Source organism: Moschus berezovskii, chromosome 13 (genome assembly GCF_049115385.1).
Source record: "Moschus berezovskii isolate FMDL1 chromosome 13, NW_MosBer_1.0, whole genome shotgun sequence".
Classification (NCBI taxonomy): domain Eukaryota; kingdom Metazoa; phylum Chordata; class Mammalia; order Artiodactyla; family Moschidae; genus Moschus; species Moschus berezovskii.
In genome coordinates, this window is record NC_142472.1 from 31,308,723 (window position 1) to 31,334,314 (window position 25,592).

The 25,592-nt window shown below is 41.7% G+C and overlaps 1 long non-coding RNA gene across 2 annotated transcripts in view; it reads right to left on the bottom strand.

Moving 5' to 3' along the window:
- Positions 1-24,319, bottom strand: part of LOC129556444 (uncharacterized) — a 30,457-nt gene extending 6,138 nt beyond the window's left edge. Inside the window, exons 1-2 of one of the 2 annotated variants that reach the window (XR_008686007.2) lie at positions 23,827-24,319; positions 5,659-5,743 (exon numbers count right to left, since the gene is read on the bottom strand). This is a non-coding gene — a long non-coding RNA (uncharacterized LOC129556444). The remainder of the gene's footprint in view (positions 1-5,658; positions 5,744-23,826) is intronic. The other variant, XR_008686006.2, reaches the window with a different exon arrangement.
- Positions 24,320-25,592: the final 1,273 nt, after the last annotated feature.

Sequence of the window (25,592 nt, forward strand, 5' to 3'; positions counted from 1 at the left end):
CCATGGAATTCTCCAGGCTAGAACACTGCAGTGGATTGCCATGCTCTCTTCCAGGGGATCTTCCCTACCCAGGGATCAAACCCAGGTCTGGATCAAAGCCGAGTCTCCTATGTTTCCTGCATTGCAGGTGGATTCTTTCCCACTGAGCCACTGGGGAAGCCCCTTATACCTCAATAAAGCTGTTTAAAAAATTAGAAGCAGGGGTGTTTTTTTCTTTAATCTCTAACCTCTAATGCACAGTGACTTTTTAAGTAGGCTAAGTGTGCATTAGCCCATATATCATGGTTTGAGATGCAAGGGATATAACCTCCCATCCAATAACATCTCCTAAAATTCCAGATTTGGGCCATCATCTGTGTGGCTTGTAGGTCTTAACTGAACATGCACTCATATACAAACCCTCTCCAGACTCAAGATGAAGGAATTTGCTAGTACATTGGGGTCACTATCAAATCAGCCTGACCCTAACTGCTTATAGCCCATGATCCAGAACAGGGATCCTGCCAGGAATCCTCCTGAACTCAGAGTCCAGCAGCAGGAACTGAGTCTTATCTTTGTTCTGATGCACTGCCTGGTACTCCAGGTTCTCCAGCACTAGAGTCCTACAGTATGTATGTGGATGCCCTCAGTATGACCAGACCCCCAACACTCATCACTCTCCGCACTCTTTCCAGAGCCCAGAATTCCCATGCCTAAACTCCAGTAGCTGTGGCTGATCTCAGATACATGAAGCTGCCTGTCCCCAGCACTGTCACTTGCCTAAATCTCTACCTTGTGTTCTCCATGCTGTTGGAATGATCTGACTATGGTATATGGCTCATCCAGTGATGGGTAAAGTTGATTTATGAGACCTGGCTTTCTACCCTATTATTTCCTTTCTCCTTCACCATTCCCTGAGCACCCTTCACAAAGGGAATGACTTTTTTAAAAGGAGAGCAATACACACTGCTATATTTAAAATGGATAACCAACAAAGTGCTACTGTATAGCACAGGCAACTCTTTCAAAGCTATGTGGCAGCATGGATGGGAGGGGAGTTTGGGGGAGAATGGATACATGTATATGTACAGCTGGGTCCCTTTGCTGTTCACCTGAAACTATCACAGCATTCCTAAATGGCTACACTCCCATATAATATAAAAAGATTTTTTTAAAAAAGAAAAGCAGTTCTCTTATAAGGAAATGCAACTCCTGTTCTTCCCCATTAAATAGCACCTCCCATATCTTTTATTGCCTATTGCTTGAAAAAAGTGAAAGTTGCTCAGTAGTGTCCAAATATTTGGGACCCCATGAACTACAGACTGCCAAACTCTTCTGCCTATGGCTTGGAGTTCTCTAAATTCTCCATTTCCTTCCCATGGGCCTGTCCAGAGATGACCCTTCTCCAGTCTACTTTATCCTCCTACAAAAGCCCTCTCCCTGAAACCTTCCATTAAAAATGCTTCCTTTGAAAGTTCATAGATTCACCAGAGTTCCCTATTAAATGCCTGTATCCCTAAGGGAAACAGTTTCATATATTCTATCAGTTAATACTATAGCTGACATCTACCTAAAGGCAAAAGCTAGTAAAAAGAGTTGAAAATGTACAGACAGAATCTTCACATTAAACCCCTTTAAGACACAGAATACCATATTATATATATAATACAGAATACAATAGAAGATTTAGGAATGACTTAATACTAATATTTTATAAATGAATAGTATATATAATTCAACATATTCTGATCCATGAAAGTCAGGATCCCCCCCAAAAAAACCGATGAATTCAATGAATTCTAAGAATCTTATAGTTTAGATATCAATACTAACTAAGCCAAGAAAATTTCAAATATCTTTTATATAAGAATTTATAATTACAGTAATGATATAACAAGGTATTTAATTTTTAAAATGGCTTGTGGACTTCCCTGGTGGTACAGTGGATAAGAATCCACCTGTTTATGCAGGAGAGTCGGGTTCGATCCCTGGTCCAGGAAGATTTCACGTGCCACGGGTAAGGTGATGTGCCACAGCTACTGAGCCCACTCTCCAGAGCCAGTGAGCTGCCACTATTGAAGCCCAGGCATCTAAGTAGAGCCTGTGCTCCACAACAAGAGAACCCACCTCAATGAAAGGCCTACACACAGCAGCTAGAGGATAAACCCCGCTTGCTGCACACAGAGTAAGCCTGAGCACAGCAAGGAAGAACCAGCGCAGCCAAAAATAAATAAAAAATAAATAAAATTTTAAATGTTCGTGTCTGAGCCACCAAGGAAGCTCAGAATAAAAATGGCCCATGATAATGTCACTCCTCCCTTTTGCTTACTAATGTAAAGATGTTCTGTCAACTGACTACTAGAGTTAGTTGTATAAAATTAATCCCCACTCAAAAAGTCCCAATAAATTAGGAATAGTTGTGTTTTATATCTTACTATATGATACGAAAAAGGAGAAATTTAATTATCTAGCCCAACTTCAGTATCACTGTTAAATATCAGGAAAGAACCCATTTTCATAAACTGCTTTAACACTTGCTGCCAATCCAGGATAAAGCTCATGTGTGGAAAGGGTGCTTAAAGATCAAAGCATCAACATAATTTTCATTGTTATCTTTTTACTCTCCCACGTTGGCTGGCTAATTCTTATAGGAAAACCAGCAGAGGGAGCACCAACCATTGCCTTGTGTATGTGTGTGCTCTAAAAACAAAAGAGACTCTTCCTTGCGGATTTTTAGACATTTTAACAAGATTAGCAAAAACTTTGTAAAACACAAATATTATCAATGACTACTAAATTTTGTCTTTAAGTGTTTATATTAAATCAGTATTGAAACTTTTTTCATTAATGTTTTAAGAAAGTAAATCAATAAAATAATTTTTTTAAAGTAACACATATTTGTTGTACAAAGTGAAACAGCAGAAAAAAAGTTTAGCAAGTTAATAAGTTCCTTATTAAAACATAATCATTACCCTGTGTAAAAGAGATAACCAGTGGAGTTTTGCTATATGATGCAGGGAGCTCAAATCTGGTGCTGTGTGACAAGGTGGAGAGCTGAGATGGGGTGGGAGGTGAGAGGGAGGTCCAAGAGGGAAGGGACATGTGTATACCTATGGCTGATTCATATTGATGTATGGCAGAAACCAACACAATATTGTAAAGCAATTATCCTCCGATTAAAAATAAATAAATCTATTTTTTTTTAAGTTAATAAGCTCCAGCCTCCACTTCAGATCCTGTGTATACAGACTGATATATATCTTTTCATATCCTTCTTATTAAAACAAGTAAAATATATATATATTTGTATATTTTAAATATATATTTATGTACAAATTATATCCCCCATGTAGTAGTCTTTTTGTTTTTTTTAAGGAGGGGAGTCATCCTAAAAAAGCCTATCTATAGGTAGCAAAGGAGAAGACAGTGGCACCCCACTCCAGTACTCTTGCCTGGGAAATCCCATGGATGGAAGAGGCTGGTAGGCTACAGTCCATGGGGTCACAAAGAGTCGTACACGACTGAGCATCTTCACTTTCACTTTTCACTTTCATGCATTGGAGAAGGAAATGGCAACCCACTCCAGTGTTCTTGCCTGGAGAATCCCAGGGACAGAGGAGCCTGGTGGGCTGCCGTCTATGGACTCACACAGAGTCGGACACGACTGAAGTGACTTAGCAGCATAGGTAGCAAACTAGAATAATACATTTTAGAATATACAATAGATGCAATAAGAAGTGACAATGTCAGGCCATATAAAAACCATGTATGTACATACGATCAAAAGCATACACCACCAAAATGATATTGCTGCCCTTTGAGTGAAAAAAATCAAAACACATATGAATTGATGTGGAGATGTGGAAAATCCAATAAGCAAGCCAGAATACACAGCACCCTTCTTAAAAGGCCATGAGGAATGCTAAGCGAATTAATGTCTGGCTTGTAATTTATATTACCAAGCTCTTTGCAGAATAAAATGAAAACAATAGCAATAAATTGCAACCACTAAATGTTTTAAAAAAGTGCGTGCTTAGTCACTCTCTCATGTCCGACCCTTTGCAACCCATTGGACTGGACCCAAAGCCCTCTAGACTCCTCTGTCCATGGAATTTCCCAGGTAAGAAATCTGAAGTAAGTTGCCATTTCCTTCTCCAGGAGATCTTCCTGGCCCAGGGATCAAACCCACGTCTCCTGTGTCTCTTACACTGCAGGTGAATTCTTTACCCACTGAACCAAGTAAAATATATTAAAATGCACGCTTTAAAATTCATGATACTTCACACACTCTAATTTGAAGTAGGAGATGAAATCCCTTTTGACTTAAAGCTACACTCTATGCAGTTGTACAATTTACTGAAAAGGGAAAAGGATGAAGCCATGGCTGTGGTCAGAACAGGCCCTCCCTCCCATCCCATTAAGAGAATCCTTGAATTTCACTGTAGGTTCCAACCCTTTCTATCCCATCTCTTTGAGACAACCTCTAAATAAGTGGTCCCAGGCCCCAGAAACCCATCTTGCCAGCTGGTAACTGCCTCTAAAGGTTTACCTTTCTAAGTTCAATATATTGGCAAAAGCATCCCCTTACTGTCCCTCCCCATCCAGTCAACTCAGGATGCCCTCCTATTTTCTCGGTGTCTCTGCTCACCCACATTGAACAGAACCTCTTAGAGATGTTCTTCACCTTTGCTGATTTCTACACACCTTGATCTCACAGCACACTGCTATGAAAGAAACATTGCAGGGGTAGAGGAAAAGGCAGAAACAGACAGGAAGAGAGAGACAGAGATGAAAAGAGCAAAAGATAAGGACGAGGTAAAAACTGACTGGGGTAGGAGGAAAATCCCCTATCTGCAAGAGTATAGAATGAATTACTTCTGTGAGTAGGGAGTAAGTAACCAGCTGCAGCTTTCTTTCCATTCCGCCACCACCCCCCCAAAAAAAGCAGAAGAAAAGTTCATTTTATCTGATTTCATTTTCCTTTTGCTAGGGACTTCAAGCATTTAGAAATTCCTTCAACAACCACACCTTCCTGATAAAAAAGAGAACATCCCACACTGATTCTCATTCGATGGAAGAGGAAAAGTGAGGAATGGGGAGTTCCAAAGCCTGGCTCAATGTCACACAACGCAAGGCAGTAAGTGAGGAGGATAAGACCCCAGGTTCTTGACTCCAGCCCTTGACTTTATCTACAAAGTCAACAGGAGCCTTCTAGATGCGTTATCTCGCCCCCTTCTGTCTCAAAGGCTGAGTGACAAAGAGCGCTTAGTGTGACAGTGAGAATAAATGACAGCACAGGAAGTCCATTCTCAGGGCAAGCTGTGAGACTGGCAGCTGAACAGGAGGCCAGCAGGCAAGTCTGCACAGGGCACTTTCAGTCTACACTGGCTATCTCGCCCGCCCCTGCCGTGGCCAGAGTCCACAGGGCCAAGCGGAGGAGCTGTAAGGCTGAAGGACACCAGGAGGTTCAAAGGCTACCTAACCCAGCGATTCCTGAGCATCTCTGAGAGAAACAAAAGGCTGTGGCTTAATAAGAAATGATGCATCTACAGAACTGAGTGTTTGATATTATTTTTAATATAATATTTATAATGTAATTCACTTGCAAATTAAAAGACCATTTATGAACCATACTATAATTACTGCACAAATTCTCAAATTTTCTGACATGGTACTAACCTCAGGATTCAGCTCTTTGGAACATGTTAATACAGTTCTCCAGGAATTCCATCTAGTCACGTATCACATGCTCAAAGCTTAAATGCTGAAAGTAAAGAAATATTACATCAAAACAGGTTCGGTATGACTATCAGCTGTATATGGAAGAATCATTTAGATGGAAACCACACCCACTGCTAAACTCACACTTGTATCAGTCAAGATATCTGTATATTTACAAAGTGTATAAGTTCACTCATACAGCACGAAAAGATGGGTTTATTTGTGCTATTACAGTATTTTCATTAATAAAGGAAATACAAAGGAAAAGAAATTTAAAAAGAAATGAATAGAAATACAAAAGAAGCCTACCATGACCTAATTCTACTGCAAATTGAATTTCTTTATTATCTTCCTGTAAACATTTCAAGTGTTTTATTACAAATGAATAATCTCTTCAACAAAATTAAGAAATATAAATTTATTAAACATCATAATCGTCAAAATCCCTAAGTATAATTTATAATTTCTCACTTAATGCTATATTATAATCAATGTTTTTTCATTTATTGTAGAGTGGTCAAAATATCCGGTAAAAGAGATGTTCTACATAATCTTAATATTTCATCTGATTGTTTGCTGCTGCTGCTGCTAAGTCGCTTCAGTCGTGTCCGACTCTGTAAGACCTCATAGAGGGCAGTCCACCAGGCTCCCCCATCCCTGGGGTTCTCCAGGCAAGAATACTGGAGTGGGTTGCCATTTCCTCCTCCAAATCTGATTGTTTAGTTATATTTAAACATTGAAATAGACGTAGTGCAGTAAAATCTGACAGTTTCTCAAATACACTTCTTTTTTAATTCTCAAAGTCCACAAGTCATGAAAAGCTGACCTCTAAAGTACACACTGATAGATCATTAAAATATTTTCACTTAAAATGGATTTCTATTGGAAATATCAAGGATCTGTAAAAGAAAGGCAATCGTCACAGAAGGGCATTGCTTCATGTTACTTATATTTTAATTACTGCTAAGGTCAATCAGAGGTTAGCAGATTTTTCTAGAACCTGAAGGGCAAACATAATCAAGGAGAGAAAGACACACACAAAGGAAACACAAAAATAGGCACAAAAAGAGACGCAAAAAGACCAGACAGCTCAAAATGTACTTTCTTAAAACACCAGACTACTTCAGTTGTGACATATGCACTAGCTCAGGGTTCCTAAATCAGCAGACTGGAGAAAAACTGCCTTGTCATCAGAACTCCAAAATAAATAGATCTCTGGAGAAAAAGAGACGTGGAGCCGTAGGTCTAAAGCCAAACTTTTCCTGCAGAACTAAACAAATTTTCGCTGTATAAGAAGTGGAGGATCTTGACCACTATGTTAGAAATTACACCAAAGATCTTCTAAGGACAAAATACTAAACTCGTTTTCCTTTCACGAAGGAGGAAAGCAGAGATAAGGGACCCACGACAGCACACAGAATGCAAAAAGGAAAAGCCAAAATAAAAAAGGCCGATGAAAGCATAACATTAAAAAGAGAAGTGTTTAGCTGTTAAATCATCCAAATTGCTTTGCCAAATTTTGACATGCTTGATTTCCTGTAGTAAAAAAAAATCTCCTTTTTTTTTTTCGTCCTTGGAAAAAAAAAAAAGTGAGGAAAAATAACCAGCTGTTCCTTGTATAGTTCAGGAAACAAGTTTGATTTATTACTTGAAGGTTATTTTTGAATGAGTCGCTTGTGGCAGCCAGAGTGCAAGAAAAGTCACTGAGGCCTGTCCACTTGAAGGGCTCAAACTGCTTCCTGAACAGTCCTTCACTCCACACCTCCGACGGCTGTTATTGACAACGTGTGACTGGGGCCTTCCAGGATTTTAAAACAGCAGGGGGCCCAGCCAAACAATCAGGCTGTCAATTACCTTTTCCCTTGTTGTGAAAAAGAGGGCCCCTGGACAATGCAACTTCTCAGCGGGGCGTCGTGCAGCTCCCAGTCTGTAACCCACCACTGCCCCGTTCAGCATTCAAAACCCAGTAAATGGTCAGGGCCTTCAGTTTTGTCTGCTGCATCTCAGTTTCAACCAGCATTACTGCAAGGTAGAGATGTCTTCAGGGAAGGATTTTTCAGTTCTCGCTAGGGCAAAATTGACTCTCTCCATTGCTTTCTCCGGTCTTCGTGGACTTTCTTTTTTTCCTCTAAGATCCAAAAGGATTCAAAGAGCACCCTTCCCCTCCCAGCTCCCCCCAACCCTTGTCCTCTGGGAACACCCAATCCTCTCCACCTAGACTGTGGCTTTGCAAACTTCCTGTGGGCATTGATGACTCGCTGTGAGGACTGTCCATCATCCCGCCCCTTTGTCCGGCAGTCACTTCCATTTGAATTTGACTGACTGAGGAAGCCTGAGTTATTTGTAAAGAACAACAAGGCTTTTCATTCATAATTTTAGTAGGGGGACAGGGTGCTAATGACTGAGCTTGAATAACTTGGGAATGTGGTATTCAAGGCAGGAAGAAGCCCAACCAACTGCCAAATGAGGGAAAGAGGATGTAGGTGAAAAGTGCCTGGGTAAAAAAGACAGACAATGGGAGGAGGGATCACACATGTATACAAATACAAATCTGGGTTTTCAAAGGTGAGACAGTCAGAAAGATGGAAGCAGGAAGGAGGGCAGGGAAAGTCTAACAGGATTTCACTAGCTTTGGGGTCAATTTACATGGCAGAGCTTATGGAATCTGAAACCCATAAAGTGTCTACAGAGGAAGTGATCTTTTCTTCCACTGGTGGTTCTCCTACAAAAACAAAAACAAAAAAGTTAAAAAAGAAAAAAAAAAAACTGATTTTCACTCTCTTTTGGTACATTTCATATGTTCAGACAAAGAGAATTTGTTTTGCAGGGGTACTCGGCTTGGCAATCCAGTCTGGGTTCCAAAGAGCTTACTTATTTTCAGGGTCTCTCATCAATTTTATGTATGTGCAGCATACGTACAATATACATAATAATTTTGTCTACCTGCAGCTTCCAAGGAGGAGAGATTGTACAAATATCAAATTCTGGTTTAGCTGAACTGTATACCTGAGTATTATAAGTCTTCTTTTTCTTGCTAAAATAATACAATTATAGTTGGGCTTTTTTAAGTTAAGACATTTGAAGTCTCATATTGGCTTTCTAATGCATGATTTTATACTTAGGATTATAGAAAATAATCCAAAATAACAATGTTGCACATTTTAATGCAGAATGATACAAGTTGCTTTTTTCCAAAACAATAAGAATGTTTCAATCATTATGAGAAAAGATTTACTATGTCTTCTTTGTTAAAGCAAGTCAAACAAAGGTTAAAATGAACAATAACAAATGCTGATTTATTTAGAGATCAACAAAAACAGTCAGGCAGTAGGACTCTAGCTATACCTCCACTGAGTCAATTAGGACTAGTGGTCCTAGAGAGCTCTTGGGGCTACTGAGGTCCAAGGTCAAAGTTCAGATTCTGGGCAGGGTGCTTACTTAGCTCTAAGTAATCAAAATGTTAGTCGCCCACAAGTACCACTCAGGGACTGTGGTTCTCAAGGCTTCTCCATCCATGGGATTCTGCAGGCAAGAACACTGGAGTGGGAAGCCATTTCCTTCTCCAGGGGAACATCCTGACCCAGGATCGAAGCCAGATCTGCATTCCAGGCAGATTCATTACCATCTGAGCCACAAGGGAAGTCCTTCTAAGTTCCTAAGCTATAACCTAACCCAACAAACGTTCTTGAAAATTGAGGAACTAACTGCAATCACTGTGCAGTTAAAATCCATTACCCATATCACTCTGGCAACCATTCTGTTCTGATTAATGAGGAAACTAAGGCTTGAAGACCCTCTAATGCTTTCCATCTGTTTCCACCTGAGTACCCAACAAAGGCAAAGGACAATGAACAGAGCATCTCGGAGCATTCCAAAACTAACCTAAAGTAGACCTCAAGGGAATCTCCTCATCATCACCACCATCATCACCATCATCATTTTGGGCTTGGGTTTTGAGAAGGTACATCCATCTAAATATAAGTTAGATGGACCATGTTCATCTTGTGACTTCCTAAACCCCCTGCTATATCCCCCACAAATCCTTGTTGTTGTTGTTTTTTCCCAGCTTTATTGAGGTATAATTGACAATTAAAAATTTATATATTTAATGTATACAACACAATAATTTGATACACATATATATCATGAAGGACTTCCCTGGTGACTCAGCAGTAAAGAATCTGCCTACAATGCAGGAGCCACAGGAAAGGTGGGTTCAATCCCCGGGTCCAAAAGATCTCCTGGAGGAGGAAATGGCAACCCACTCCAGTATTCTTATCTGGAGAATCCCATGAAGAGAAGACCCTGATGGGCTACAGTCCATGAAATCGCAGAGAGTCGGGAACAACTGAAGCAACTCAGCATTCATGCATATATCATGAAATGATTCCAACACCAAGTTAATTGACACATCTTTCACCTTATATAGTTACTTTGTGTTTGTGCATGTAAGAATGCTTTATATCTACTCACTCAGCAAATTTCAAGTACACAATGAAGTATTATTAACTTTAGCCACCATGCTAGACATTAAATCCGCAGAATCTGTATTCACTCTATAACTGAAGGTGCGTACCCTTTGACCATCCTCTCCCCCATTTCCACCAGCCTCTGGCAACCACCATTCTAATCTTTGTTTCTATGAGTTCAAATCATTAAGTTTTTGAGGGCAGGATTAAATAATTTGCCCCTAGACTTGGAACAACTGTTTGAGTGACAGCTCAATCATATTCTGGTGATTCTAGATTTAAAACCAGGTAAGGACCACGATACTCATAAATCCACCACCTCCAGGGACTCAAAACTTAAGCCCTGGGTCCGTGCATGACAGATACCATGACTGCTGTTCAGCCACTGCTGCTGCTGCTGCTGCTGCTAAGTCGCTTCAGTCGTGTCCGACTCTGCGACCCCATAGACGGCAGCCCACTAGGCTCCTCTGTCCCTGGGATTCTCCAGGCAAGAACACTGGAGTGGGTTGCCACTTCCTAAGTGTGTCCAAATCTTTGGAACCCTATACCAGGCTTCCCTGTCTTTCACTATCTCCCGGAGTTTGTTCAAATTCATGTCCATTGAGTCAATCATGCTAACTAACCATCTCATCCTCTGCCACCCTCTTCTCCTTTTGCCTTCAATCTTTCCCAACATCACGGTATTTTCCAATGAGATATAGAAATGGCAACCCACGCCATTGTTCTTGCCTGGAGAATCCCAGGGACGGCAGAGCCTGGTGGGCTGCCATCTATGGGGTCACACAGAGTTGGACACGACTGAAGCAACTTAGCAGCAGCAGCTCTTCATATCACATGGCCAAAGTATTGCAGCTTCAGCATCAGTCCTTCCAATGAATATTCAGGGTTGATTTCCTTCAGAATTGACTCTGAATTCCTTCAGAATTGCAAGGTTTGATCTCCTTGCACTCTCAAGAGTCTTCTGCAGCATCACAATTGGAAAGCATGAATTCTATGGTGCTCAGCCTTCTCTGTGGTCCAACTCTCATATGCCATAACTGGCTAGGTCCAAATTCAGGCCAAACCACAAAGTAAATGTATGATGTTTTTCACCCCAGACCTCTCTGTCACTTGCCTTCATCCTCTCACATGGTGATATTGTCAATAACTGGATCTCTGGGGTACCAAAAAACAAAAGTGAAGAACTAAAAATCCTTGATTTCAGCCTTTGATGATTTCTGTGCTGTAAATAAATTCACCATGGCTGATTTTCAGACCTACAAATAGGAAAAGGAGTACATCACGGCTGTATATTGTCACCCTGCTTATTTAACTTATATGGAGAGTACATCATGAGGAACTCTGGGCTGGAAGAAGCACAAGCTGGAATCAAGATTGCCGGGAGAAATAGCAATAACCTCAGATATGCCGATGACAACACCCTTATGACAGAAAGTGAAGAGGAACTAAAGAGCCTCTTGATGAAAGTGAAAGAGGAGAGTGAAAAAGTTGGCTTGAAGCTCAACAATCCGAAAACTAAGACCATGGCATCTGGTCCCATCACTTCATGGGAAATAGATGGGGAAAAAGTGGAAACAGTGTCAGACTTTATTTTTGGAGGTTCCAAAATCACTGCAGATGCTAATTGCAGCCTTGAAATCAAAAGACGCTTACTCCTTGGAAGGAAAGTTATGACCAACCTAGATAGCATATTAAAAAGCAGAGACATTACTTTGCCAACCACAGTCTGTCAAGGCTATGGTTTTTCCAGTGGTCATGTATGGATGTGAGAGTTGGACTGTGAAGAAAGCTGATCGCCGAAGAATTGATGCTTTTGAACTGTGGTGCTGGAGAAGACTCTTGAGAGTCCCTTGGACTGCAAGGAGATCCAACAAGTCCATTCTAAAGGAGATCAGTCCTGGGTGTTCATTGGAAGGACTTATGCTAAAGCTGAAACTCCAATACTTTGGCCACCTCATGCGAAGAGTTGACTCACTGGAAAAGACTCTGATGCTGGGAGGGATTGTGGGCAGGAGGAGAAGGGGACAACAGAGAATGAGAAGGCTGGATGGCAACACCGACCTGATGGACATGAGTTTGAGTGAACTCTGGGAGTTGGTGATGGACAGGGAGGCCTGGCGTGCTGTGATTCATGGGGTCCCAAAGAGTCAGACACGACTGAGTGACTGAACTGAACTGAATGCCACTAAACATAGGCTTGAGCAGAGACATCCATAATCAGCTCTTACATGCAGATGTGAGTCTTTCTAGCATTTTCATCTACCCATGCTTTGCTTGGTATCTACTGCATTTTCTAGTTCTCAATGAGCTAGGAAACTCTATTATGGTTTCATTACAATAATACAATAACTTTCATTTATTTAAGAGTGATTACAAGTCAGACTTCTTCTAAAACTCCACCTGCATTACATATTTAACTCTCATGATGAAGCTTGGACATAGGAAATAATTTTACCCCCACTTTATGGGTGAGGAAACTAAAGCAGTTGGTGACTAAGCAATAAGGCCCCTCTGAGACCAACCTAAAATGGACTCTACATGAAGGATCTTCTCATATAACTTTTATAAATCTCCACAAGTAATGCTAATGTGTAGTCAGGGTCAAAAATCACTGATCTAGAAAATAAAACAAGGAATCCTTGCTATTGGAAAAAAGTACAATTTTCCAACTGAATGTGGCTAACTGGCTTCCCTTGTAGCTCAGCTGGTAAAGAATCTGCCTACAGTGCAGGGGACCTGGGTTTGATCCCAGGGTCATGAAGATCCCTTGGAGAAGGAAGTGGCAATCCACTCCAGTATTCTTGCCTGGAGAATCCCATGGACAGAGGAGCCTCGCAGGCTACAGTCCATGGGGTTGCAAGAATCAAACACAACTTAGCAACTAAACCACTACCAACTGTATGTTAGGTCTCAGATAAAGCTCAATTCACACTTCTACTTGGCTGTGTAGACATGCAACATACATTAAAAAAGAAACAAACAAAAAAAACTTTGTTAGGATGTGGATCATCTTTAGGATGTGATAGAGTTTTTCCAAAAAATATATATTCTGAATAACCTATCTTAATACACAAGGTAGCAGTACATTTTGAGATGGCTAGCTCTTACTTTGAATACTCTCATATTGTTATTTACTTACTTTGCTTAATTTGGGGTCACCAGATAAAATACAATAGTGAACAAACTTATTAAAAAAAAAACACAACTATTTGTTGTTTACCTGAAATGCAAACATGACTGAGTATTCTGTGTTTTTATTTGTTAATCTGGCCTTCCTTAGTATGCTCAATCGTGTCCTACTCATTTTGACCCCAAGGACAGGAGCCTGGCAGAGACTTCCCAGGCAAGAATATTGAAGCAGGTTGCCATTTCCTCCTCCAATGGATCTTCCTGACCCAGGGATCGAACCCACATCTCTTGGGTCTTGTATTGGCAAGTGGATTCTTAATCTGGCAACCCCAACTTAATTCGAGGCCAGAAATTTCATGCTTTGAATCAAATTTTTACACAGAACCATCTTCTATCCTTACCTCTCCCCATCCAAATATTATTATTCTTCCTTCAAATTTAGCCTAGTGAGCATGCCAATAAGATACATGGCTTAACTATTTGTACCACATTATCCCCAATGATTTTGATCTTTAGTGTTAATTTATAATATACTACTGTGAGAGTCAAGAAGCTCTTAAGCAACTGAACACAGCCAGAAACCATGAATGAAAATTGACATGAGCTCATGAACAAATTGAGAATGTCTGTATATGGCAACAACAAAACAAAACAACAACAATACCAAAGTTTGAAAGACAAATGGAAAATGGGGGAAATAATTGCCTTTTTAAAATGAGGAAACCAAAAATAAACAAAGGAACAACACTCTAATTAAAACAGGAACAAAGGATGTGAAATTGAAATCACAGAGAAAAAATGCTACTGTCCAAGAAATAGTAAAATGTAGGTTTAAATTCAGAACAAAGAAATACAAAATGAAACACTGATTTACCTATTAGATAAGCACAGGTAAAAAAACTGTGGCAAAACTTACTACTGGTAAGACTTATGGAGAAACAGTCTCTCTTAACTAGAATTAGAAATTTAAACTGGGGTTTCCCTTACAACTTGGTCCAGTGGTTGAGAATCTGCCTTGCAATGTAGGGGACACTAGTTTGATCCTTGGTTCAGAAAGATCCCACATGCCACATAACAACTGACCCTGAGAGCTGCAACTACAAAAATCCATGCGCTCTAGAGCCCTGTGCTCTGCAACCAGAGAAACCACTGCAGTGAGAAGCCAGTGCACCTCAACTAGAGACGAACCCCCCTCTCTCTGCAATGAGAGAAAACTCGTGCATTCAACAATGAAGACCCCACCCAGACAAAAACCATTAAAAATATATAAATAAATAATTTTTTTAAAAAAGAAATGACAACTGGAGAAATCTTTTGGGGAGCTATTAGCAATAGCATCAAAAAAATTAATATGCATAAAATTGACTAAAATTCTACTTCTATGAATGTATCCTAGCAGGGTAAAATAAATGCATGAATATATAGGAACACGAATGCTTACCACAGCACTATTCAAGCAAAACAACTGAACTCCAAGCCCTCAAAAAGACAAAATCAAATGACTAGCAATAAAGTATCTTAAAATAAATATTCATCAAATATTATCTGTTAGTAGGACTTCAACTTCTTCATAGTTTTCTGAATTGCTTGATTTTTATTTTCTTCTTACAGTAAACATGTAATTCAGAAAAAAATAAAATTAACCCATTTGTCATTTGGGAGACAGTGACACAGAAAAAGGTAGAGCAAGGTCAGTTATCTTTGGATAATTCTGGAACATAACGTATTCAATGTAAATTGATAGAAAGTGATCATCAAAAGATAGCAGAGATTTTTGGTAAAATCTCTACCATCTTACTGCAAGCATGCTAAACCCCTCCCAATCCTGATAATGTGATTTATAAGACCTGCTGAGCTGCAGTGCTAATGACTGCCACATGGATGGTGCCCTTTGCCTCTGAGGCACCTGGGGCCTAGGACATTAGGTATTATTTTAGATTTCAGCAGTTTCAGTCCACCAATAACTTGAGAAGTAGTCAAAAAGTACAAAAAAGAAGTAAGCCATAGATGAAGGGAGGGGACACATACATCCTTATGGCTGATTCACACTGTTGTATGGCAGAAACCAACACAGCATTGTAAAGCAATCACCCGCCAATTAAAAATAATTTTAAAAAAAAAAGTAAGGCATAAAAGCAACTTATTTTGGATTTCTGTGGTGGTGGTTCAGTGTTAAAGATTTTTGCCTTCCAATGCAGAGTCAAAATTCAATCCCTGATTGGACAGCTAAAATACCACATGCCACACAGTGCAGCCAAAGTATAAAAATTTTAAATCTATTTTTAAAAAAGAAAAAAACAGTAAAATAGATAGCTAACAGGAATTTGCTATATGGCTCAGGAAACTCAAACAGGGGCTCTGCATCAACCTAGAGGAGTGGGATGGGAAGGGAGATGGAGGGAAGATCAAAAGGGAGGGGATATATGTACACCTATGGCTCATTCATATTGAGGTTGGAACAAAATTCTGTAAAGCAATTATCCTTCAATAAAGCAATAAATTTAAAAAAAAAAGAAAAAAGAAACTTATTTTAACAGTTGTACAGTTCATGAGAAAAGGGTGACAAATAACAGGAAGATAATCATTTGTCTGTTGCCACAAACCCTGGCCCTGCCTGAGGTTGAAATGTTCATAGCATGACTTGTATGTATTAACAGAATATTTTAGGGAAATTTAAATATTTTACCTTTTGTCTAAAACTGTCTTATCTGAACTCCATTCTAGAGTACTGGAGACATTAAGGGTCTTTTTCACCCACACCCTAGGCATACATTTGGAGAGTCTTAGTTTTTTAATAAACCACTCAATATACACTGCCAAAATAAGAGAATAACAGGCCTGTACACTGAGGCTCAGAGGGAGCTAACACCTGGGTCACTGCCCTGCTCAGAGGTGTCTCCTTTGGAAGCCTTCTTCTTAGCCTTGCTGAACCAACAAACCCTCAAGCATCAATAGTACCCAGCTGAAAATGACTTGGTGCATGCGTGCTAAGTAGCTTCGGTTGTGGCTGACTCTTTACAACCCTATGGACTGTAGCCCGCCAGGCTCCTCTGTCCATGGAGATTCTCCAGGCAAGAATACTGCAGTGGGTTGCCACACCCTCCTCCAGGGGACCTTCTCTGACCCAGGGATAGAACTGCATCTCTTATGTCTCCTGCATTGGCAGGCAGGTTCCCTATCACTAACACCACCTGGGAAGCCCAGATGACTTAGTAGATGCCCTTACATGACTTTCCAGTGTTTTCAGGGCTATTTGCCTTATCTCCGGTTTAGACTGTCAGCTCCTTGCAGCTAGACACTTGAAAGTTCTCATGTCAAACCCACTGAGCAAAGTGATCAAGACAGCAAGTCCCAGGCCATGAAGACAGGAACCCTGCCCCCAGAAGGCCACTCCATGTTATCGAATAAGAAAGGGTAGTTGATAAGTGCTTCCCCAAAATGCTAGAGAATAGGACTTATGATGCAGTTCAAGACTCTAAATATTATTCTGAGTTGTTGTACTTTCACCTTCACAGGATCATCATGACCCAAAGAACTGAAAACCATGAAACCTCATTGCCTTCTGAAGTACAACAAACACCTCTGTCACACATCATTTACTGTAACCAAATGTGCGTCTTCTTCCTAACAGAGGATGGAACTTCCAACATCATTGCAGACACAGGGCTCCATCCCCAAGATTTACACTTAAAAATTCACTGTTGGTAAGAGCCTAAATATCACTCTCAAAGAAGAAGGAACTCACATTTCTCAAGCATCTATATTTTCTGAACAAGTAATTAAATCAAGAGAACTTCCAGCCAGAAACAACCTCATCAGCTAAGTAGGTCCCACCTTCTCTCAAGCGCTCAAGTTTTTGAGAAGGGACTTCCCTGTGGCTCAGCTGGTAAAGAATCTGCCTGCAAGGCAGGAGACCTAGGTTCAATCTATGGCTTGGAAAGATCCCCTGGAGAAGGGACAGGCTACCCAATCCAGTATTGTGGCCTAGAGAATTCCAAGGGGTCACAAAGAGTCGGACATGACTGAGCGACTTTCGCTCGTAACTCATGAAAACAAAAATCAAACGTTTCTGTAGAAATACCATTAACAGCTGAGTATAGCTAATAACAGTCACTGCTGCTGCTGCTGCTAAGTCGCTTCAGTCGTGTCCGGCTCTGTGCGACCCCATAGATGGCAGCCCACCAGGCTCCCCCGTCCCTGGTATTCTCCAGGCAAGAACACTGGAGTGGGTTGCCATTTCCTTCTCCAATATGCTTTAAATCTCTATTTTTATTCCCACATAAACACAAATAAATAAAATACATAAATCAATTTGAGGGCTTTCCAGGAGGCACATGTGGTAAGGAACCCACGTGCCAGTGCAGGAGACACAAGAGGCACATGTTTGATCCCTGGGTCAGGAAGATCCCCTGGAGAAGCGCATAGCAACAAACTCCAATATTCTTGCCTCAGAAAATTCTATGGACAGAGGAGCCTGGCAGGCTACAGTCCATGGGGTTGCAAAGTGTCAGACATAACCGAGTGACTGAGCACTTACGTAATTTTTAAATTTTTTTGAAAATATGGAGGCAAAACAATTATTTTTACCAAATAAATTACCAAGCCAAATTGAACTGAAATTATCACTGCTACTTATTGAGAATTTCCCGTACACTAGCCTTTGTAGGTACTTTATATCATCCAATCCCAACAGCAAGTCTTTTACAGATGGGAACTAAGGTTAATTACCTGACTCACTCATTCACTCATTTTATTTAAAAATATTTGAGATACTTATATGTGCCAGGCCCTTCAGTGCTGGGGATTAAATGGCAGGCAGCACCCATTCGGATTCCAGACTTCCTGGAGCTTAAAATACAGCAAAGGAGACAGTTAATAAATGATCACTCAATTGTTACATCAATGTTTGCAGCAGAGATGGTCAGAAGAACAAGGGAGATCTGACCGAGTCAAAAGGTCAGAAAAAGGTTTTCTAAGAAGAAGACAAGAGAGATTTGAAAGATAAGTAGGAGTTAACACAGCAAAAGGCCAGAAAGTGAAAGGGGAAATTGCATATACAAAAGTAATAGTCATAGCAGCAGACAGCAGGGAGTGTGGTGGGTGTGACAAAGGTTGGGAAGGAAAAGTGGACAGACTGTAGGACCAGGAAGTTGGGTTAAGGACTTGGATCTTTATCCCAGGAAAAATGAAAAGCCAAGTTTGAGCATCAAGGCATCCTGATGAGATTTGCCCCAAATGGTTGGAATTTTCACAAAGAACCTGAAAGGCAAAAATAGTCCACTACTATTTGGGGGCTTTCTGGAAGCTATTTTAAAAATTCATTCTTGAAAGTTAGCGAAGTGCTAACTTCTAAATTTGAAGCTACAGATTATTTAATTTTAATTATTAATATATTTAGACTTTTGCCAAATGCATTTTTGAAGGAAAAAACTCATGAGTTTCCTTTTAGCTATACTCTAGCTCCCCCATGATCAGTCTTTTTGTTAATTTCTTTATTATACAGTTAGAGAATAGATGTTCTCTACAGATTTTCTTTCAAGCACATAAAGTTTCAATAAAGATTTATTTTTAAACTTTATAATATTTACTATTTCAGGGGGTAAAAATCATGGCCTTAACAGACCTATTTCAGTCACTTGCTAATAATTACACAAAACACAATAGTAATTTCTAGGTTAACAGAATGACTCAAGTTTAGTCATTAAAAAAAAAAATCTCAAAACTCTGTATTTAAGAAAATTAAGGTTAATAAAAAATTTACTTAATTACATTCATTAATTTCATTCATTCATTGGAAAGCACTTACTGAGTGTGAACATTTAGGAATTTCAAAGTGAGTGTTTTTTGGTTTTTTGAAAGAATAAGATGGTAAAGAATCTATTTTCACTTCTAGCCCACTAAGCCCACTTTCAGTTCCAAGGCAGTCCCAATCTATACTCCCTCAGATCCTTGGGGCAGATAAGCCTTTTGAATAGTCACAGCCAACAAACAGTTTGTATAGAAAAGCTGTTTTATACAACCCCACAATATCCTCAAATGATTCACAATTCACTGTAACTTCATAACACTTCCTGTCCAAAGGATCAGGACAGGAAGAAAAAATTGAGTTAGTATGCACCCATCTTCCATTTACCAAGCTGAACATTTTTCAGTTCGGTTCAGTTGCTCAGTCGTGTCCAACTCTTTGCGACTCCATGAATCACAGCACGCCAGGCCTCCCTGTCCATCATCAACTCCCGGAGTTCACGTCAGTGATGTGATCCAGACATCTCATCCTCTGTCGTCCCCTTCTCCTTCTGCCCCCGATCCCTCCCAGCATCAGAGTCTTTTCCAGTGAGTCAACTCGTCCCATGAGGTGGACAAAGTATTGGAGTTTCAGCTTTAGCATCAGTCCTTCCAATGAACACCCAGGATTGATCTTCTTTAGGATGGACTGGTTGGATCTCCTTGCAGTCCAAGGGACTCTCAAGAGTCTTCTCCAACACCACAGTTCAAAAGCATCAATTCTTCGGCGATCAGCTTTCTTCACAGTCCAACTCTCACATCCATACATGACCACAGGAAAAATCATAACCTTGACAAGACGGACCTTGGTTGGCCAAGTAATGTCTCTGCTTTTTAATATGCTATCTAGGTCGGTCATAACTTTCCTTCCAAGGAGTGAGCGTCTTTTAATTTCATGGCTGCAATCAGCATCCGCAGTGATTTTGGAGCCCAAAAAAATAAAGTCTAACATTGTTTCCCCATCTATTTCCCATGAAGTGATGGGACCAGATGCCATGATCTTTGTTTTCTGAATGTTGAGCTTCAAGCCAACTTTTTCACTCTCCTCTTTCAATCAAGAGGCTTTTCAGTTCTTCACCACCCATAAGGGTAGTGTCATCTGCATATCTGAGGTGACTGATATTTCTCCCAGCAATCTTGATTCCAGCTTGTGCTTCTTCCAGCCCAGCGTTCCTCATGATGTACTCTGCATATAAGTTAAATAAGCAGGGTGACAATATACAACCTTGACGTACTCCTTTTCCTATTTGGAACCAGTCCATTGTTCCATGTCCAGTCCTAACTGTTGCCTCCTGACCTGTTTCTCAAGAGGCAGGTCAGGTGGTCTGGTATTCCCATCTTTTTCAGAATTTTCCACAGTTTGTTGTGATCCACACAGTCAAAGGCTTTGGCATAGTCAATGAAGCAGAAATAGATGTTTTTCTGGAATTCTCTTTCTTTTTCCATGATGCAGTGGATGTTGGCAATTGGATCTCTGGTTCCTCTGCCTTTTCTAAAACCAGCTTGAACATCTGGAAGTTCACAGTTCACATATTGCTGAAGCCTGGCTTGGAGAATTTTGAATATGACTTTACTAGCATGTGAGATGAGTGCAATTGTGCGGTAGTTTGAACATTCTTTGAACATTTTTAGACCTGACCTATTAACTGAGATTAATTCAGGGCTGGTTGGCAACCTGGATGTTATGGAATCTGAATTACAATAAGGACTATCATGGAATGTGTTCAACATCTTCCTTAGAGAACAAGCTGGACTTCCTATGCCCTTTTGATCACAGGCCCATGTAATGGGAAGTATAAAACCCAAAACTCCTGTTTTCAGAGACTAAAATCTTAGTAATATCCAAATACTCATTTCAATTTGTGGTTTTTACTTTAGCATCTAGGTTAAAAAGATTACAAAATAAAGGGCATGCGTGTGTGCTAAGTCACTTCAGTCATGTCCAACTCTCTGTGACACCATGGACTATAGCCCACCACGCTCCTCTGTCCATGGGGATTCTCCAGGGGATTCTCCAGTGGGTTGCCATGCCCTCCTCCAGAGGATCTTCCCGACCCAGGGATTGAAACTGTGTCTCCTGCAGCTCTTGCACTGCAGGCAGATTCTTTAAAGGGACCAAATGTTAAAAACAGAATAAAACATATAAACCTGGGACTATCTGGGGAAAGGAAAGCAACAATACAATGGTCTCACCAATTAGACTTTCTCTACAGAAATCAGCCTTACAAAGGAAGAAGCCTGACTGTAAGGTCAAGGGATAAATATAATGGTAATATAATGAGAAAAATCATGTTGGCCAGTAGAGAAATTTTGCCTTGTTACAGAAATTCAGTCCATAACTGACTTTTCATAAATTGTAGTAATAAAGTTCCTAGAGCTGGCAGGAAGACCGACTAACCTGTAGAAATTGCCAAGTAGATTCAGGTTGACCATAAGATTTCTGAAAAGAAAAAAAACCAGACTAACCAGAGCCTCCAGTTCAAAATCAACCCATCACTTCTCTTACCCAAGGATGACTCCAGATCTTTCCCCCAGTCTAGCTAAGGATAAAAGGACATCACCAAAGAAGATCAGATACAGAGATAAGCTCTTCCCAGTCTTCCTAGGGATATAGATAAGAACTGAGTGTTCTATTTTGAATTTCTATTGTAGCAACTCCCAATTCTCTCCAAGAGATAACAGATACAGAATTTGGAGATTCAAAGCAATTCAAAAAGTAAAATGACTACAGTCCTGGCTGTCAAATCAAAAGGTCATTATTGCAAAAAGCCTTTAACTTAGGAAGGTCCCTCCCAAAAGAGTCCACGCATAAATTTATTAAGGCAATTGAGATACTCAATTTTTACTCTTGGAAGCAGTATACACTGTTGTGTATACTGGGCCATCTTTAAACATGAATACATAGATAAGTCACCTTGGTTATAAAACTAAAAAATAAATAAAACAATCAATGTTCTTTGTCTCAAAAAACACTGCAAGATATGGTTGGTTATCAAAACTGGATCTAAACCAGTAAAGCCAAGTGGTTCAATCAATCTCACAAAAAAACTGGAACTGCAGTTGTTTAAAACTACATTCTCCTGTTACTACAATATAAACCAGAAGCTTAGATGAGTAAATGCAACCTTGAAAATATCTGACTTAACTTGTCCAACAGACTTACTGGTAAATAAGCAGTCTACACCATCTATGGAAGACTGGGGGAGGCAAAATTCACACCTGTTTATACACTGCCTCATTTGAAAAAACAAATTGAAGGTACTTAGAGTTAATAAAGAGCTTTCCAGGTGGTTCAGGGGTAAAGATGCAGGAGATGCAGGAGACTGGGGTTTGATCCCCTGGAGAAGGAAATGGCAACCCACTCCAGTATTCTTGTTTGGAGAACCCCATGAACAGAGGAGCTTGTCAGGCTACAGTCCATAGGGTTGAAAAGAGTTGGACACTACACATGCCATTGAGTCAGCAAGTGATAGTTAACAAAAGGAAAGAAAGTGAAAGTGAAGTCAAGTCGCTCAATCTTGTCTGACTCTGCGACCCCATGGACGGTAGCCCACCAGGCTCCTCTGTCCATGGGATTCTCCAGGCAAGAATACTGGAGTGGGGTGCCATTTCCTTCTTCAGAGGATCTTCCCCACCCAGGGATCAAACCCAGGTCTCCTGCATTGCAGGCAGACGCTTTAACCTCTGAGCCACCAGGGAAGAGAAGCCCAACAAAAGGAAGTAAGTCCAAAGAAATGAATACAGAAAATTAAAAGAAGGCAGAAATAAGATCCCACTGTTCAATGACTGTGATTAAGAGCACCTGTTACTTTGTGCCTCCAGAGAACTTAGAAGTAAGTGTTGGTGTAGCAGGTGTTTCCAAGGATTGGGCATTTTTCAACATCAGTCAAGCAGGAACACCTCTTCACATATTAGGGTTACCTCTCTCGAACTCTCCACAACACATTTGAAAATGGACTCCATTGTGAAGTTTTACATAACATTCTTTCAAAACTCTAAAGTATCTCCCCAAATTAACCCGTTATAATTTTGCCACATAACATGAAATCAGCTTTAGGACACATTATAATAGCTACACCAAACACTTCCCTAGGCGTGTATGCACGCACATGCACACACACAGAAACATAATTCCTCTTCGGGATCACAACTAAGTAATCTTCAAGATAGGGCTTTATACATCACGTGCGGAAAGTAGCAACGATTAATAAAAAATAAAAAATTGTAAGGAGTAAATTAGAAAGAACCCAAGAGATTCTCACTTTTACGTTGCGCTTAAGGTATAGGTTAAATGTTTGCCCAGCTTGCAAACCGGATGTTGGGTGAGCTAGGTTACACGGAATTCCTTCCAGTTCATTAAAGATAAATTCCTAGATTCTTCCCTACTAACTCTGTAAACACAGAAGGTGTTCTAAACAGCCAGAAGCGTCTAACATAAATTCCACTTTATGCTCTGAGCCCGAACAGCGTGTTTTCGCAGAGCTCCTGCAGTGCTGGAAACAGGACCTGGGCACAAGTGTCCCCTAAGAAGCAGCCGTCGGGTTTCTTTCACCTGTTGGGCCCGAGCCTTGCTGGCCAGACAGAAGCAGCGAGTTCCCGCCCGCCGCGCACACCCTGGCTTTGGCCGCCGACTCCGTCCCCCTCGGGAAAAGCTGGGGTTCTTCAGCACCTGGGCCCCTCATTCGCATTCAAACGGAATGCGTCCGCTGAGAGGGTAGGGAAAGGCACCTGCTGTTGCACTTACATGAAAGGCGTCTTTTTATTCTTTGTGAACCGGCCGGACCGAGGTACACTTCGGAAGGCAACCCCGGCGGCCCTCGTGGAGTCGCGCTGAAAGCAGCCACCCCAGCCCCGCGCCGGGAGAGGGCGCGCCCCCTGGTGGCCCGACGGGCCGGGAGCGCAGCGGCGCCTGCGTTCGCTCGGAGGCTCGGAGGCCCTGAGGACACGAGCGTCCGGGGAGCGGCCGGGGCTGGACGCGGCCCCGTCGTCCCAGGGACGCCGCGGAGCAGGCGGACGTAGCCCGGTGCACCCGCACCCGAGGGGCTGGGGGGACGGGAGGCCAGCGTCCGGAAATAACGCAGGCCACTTCCCCTGCCACCTCTGGTTCCAAACCCGGGGCGACGAGCCCTAGAGAAACATGGAGAAGGCAGGGGAGAGGGCAGCGTGGCCGGGAACACGGGCGGCGAGCGCCAGGGCGATTCTGAACCGAAGTGGGCTGGAGCCAGACCCGGGAAATCTAGCACCACGTTTTCCTAGCAGTTTCAAGAACTCTAACCCCAGGACCGCGAGATTCGCAGGTGCTATTCGGGAGTTCTGACCGTACTTCCCTGTAAAGTAAAACCATTCTGTAAATCATTCAGAATCCAATATTGAGTGGGGGGGGGGGGCGGGTGTTAATTTCCCATTGGTGCTCCCGGCACGTTTCTTAGTAAAAGATCGGCAGTTAGAGCAGTGCACATGTATGCTTTTTCTATCTTTACATTTCGTTTTGTAAGTGGGAAAATAGATCACCTTCAAAATGGACAATACAATCTTCTTGGGGAATGTTCTACCTGACAAGGAGAATCGGAAATGAAAGATGATTCTTCTAGTGGAGGAGGAAATCTGCAGTGGAACGGCTAGCCCCCTCCCATTTCAGAAGCCCGTGATGTGGCCCTTAGTAATCGTGTACGTGTGTAGGACTGAGTTAACTAAATTTTTTAAAGGCCTAGACTGTAGCATTTCCATCAGCAATTGCGTGCAACAAAACAGTAAAACAGATCTTCAGAAATCTTCCATCTGTAGCTCCCTCTGTTAGAACATCTAATATTAAACCGAAAAGCTACAATTGACACCATCAAAAGCAAATCCCGGCCAGAGCAGAAGGTACTTGAAACCCGAATCTGCATTCCGCCCCTCTCGTACGCCGCTCGGAGGTGGGGGTGGCGGTTTGTCCCGGTGCCTGGTGTATAATCGGGTTAATCCAGTAGACAAAGGATAAACCAATAGCCCTCCCACCTCACTTCCCGCTCCCCTTCCCCTCCCCCTGCTTCTCTCCCCGTCGCCCCCTCGAGGGGGAACAGAAAAGGGGAGAGCCTGTCTTGCAATGGATTCCGAAGAAAGTCTCAAAACCCGCAACTGGTTTTTAATGCTAACACAGCCTGGCCGGGATTAGTCTGAAACGTTCATTCCCTTCTAGTGGCGGGGAGAAAGTTCCCTAAATCCGCCGAGCTCAAGGTTCGTCCTCCTGGCCTCTGGGGAAAACTTTAAGGTCAGTGTTTCCTTGAAACTAGATCAACTGACCCCGCCGTGCCCAGCCCGGCCCCGCGGGCACCGCGCGTGACGGCGGCCCGGGCGGCAGGACCGGCCCGGGTACGCGCGGGGCGGCGCGGTTGCCCTTTTGAATGCCTCCTGCGGCTCGGAGCGCTGGCGGGCGCTGGAGTGTGAGTGAATGTAGCCCTGCGGAGCCAATGAGCTGGGACCGGATGCGATATATCCTCTGGGACAACAACTGCTCTGTTCCGCCTCGGA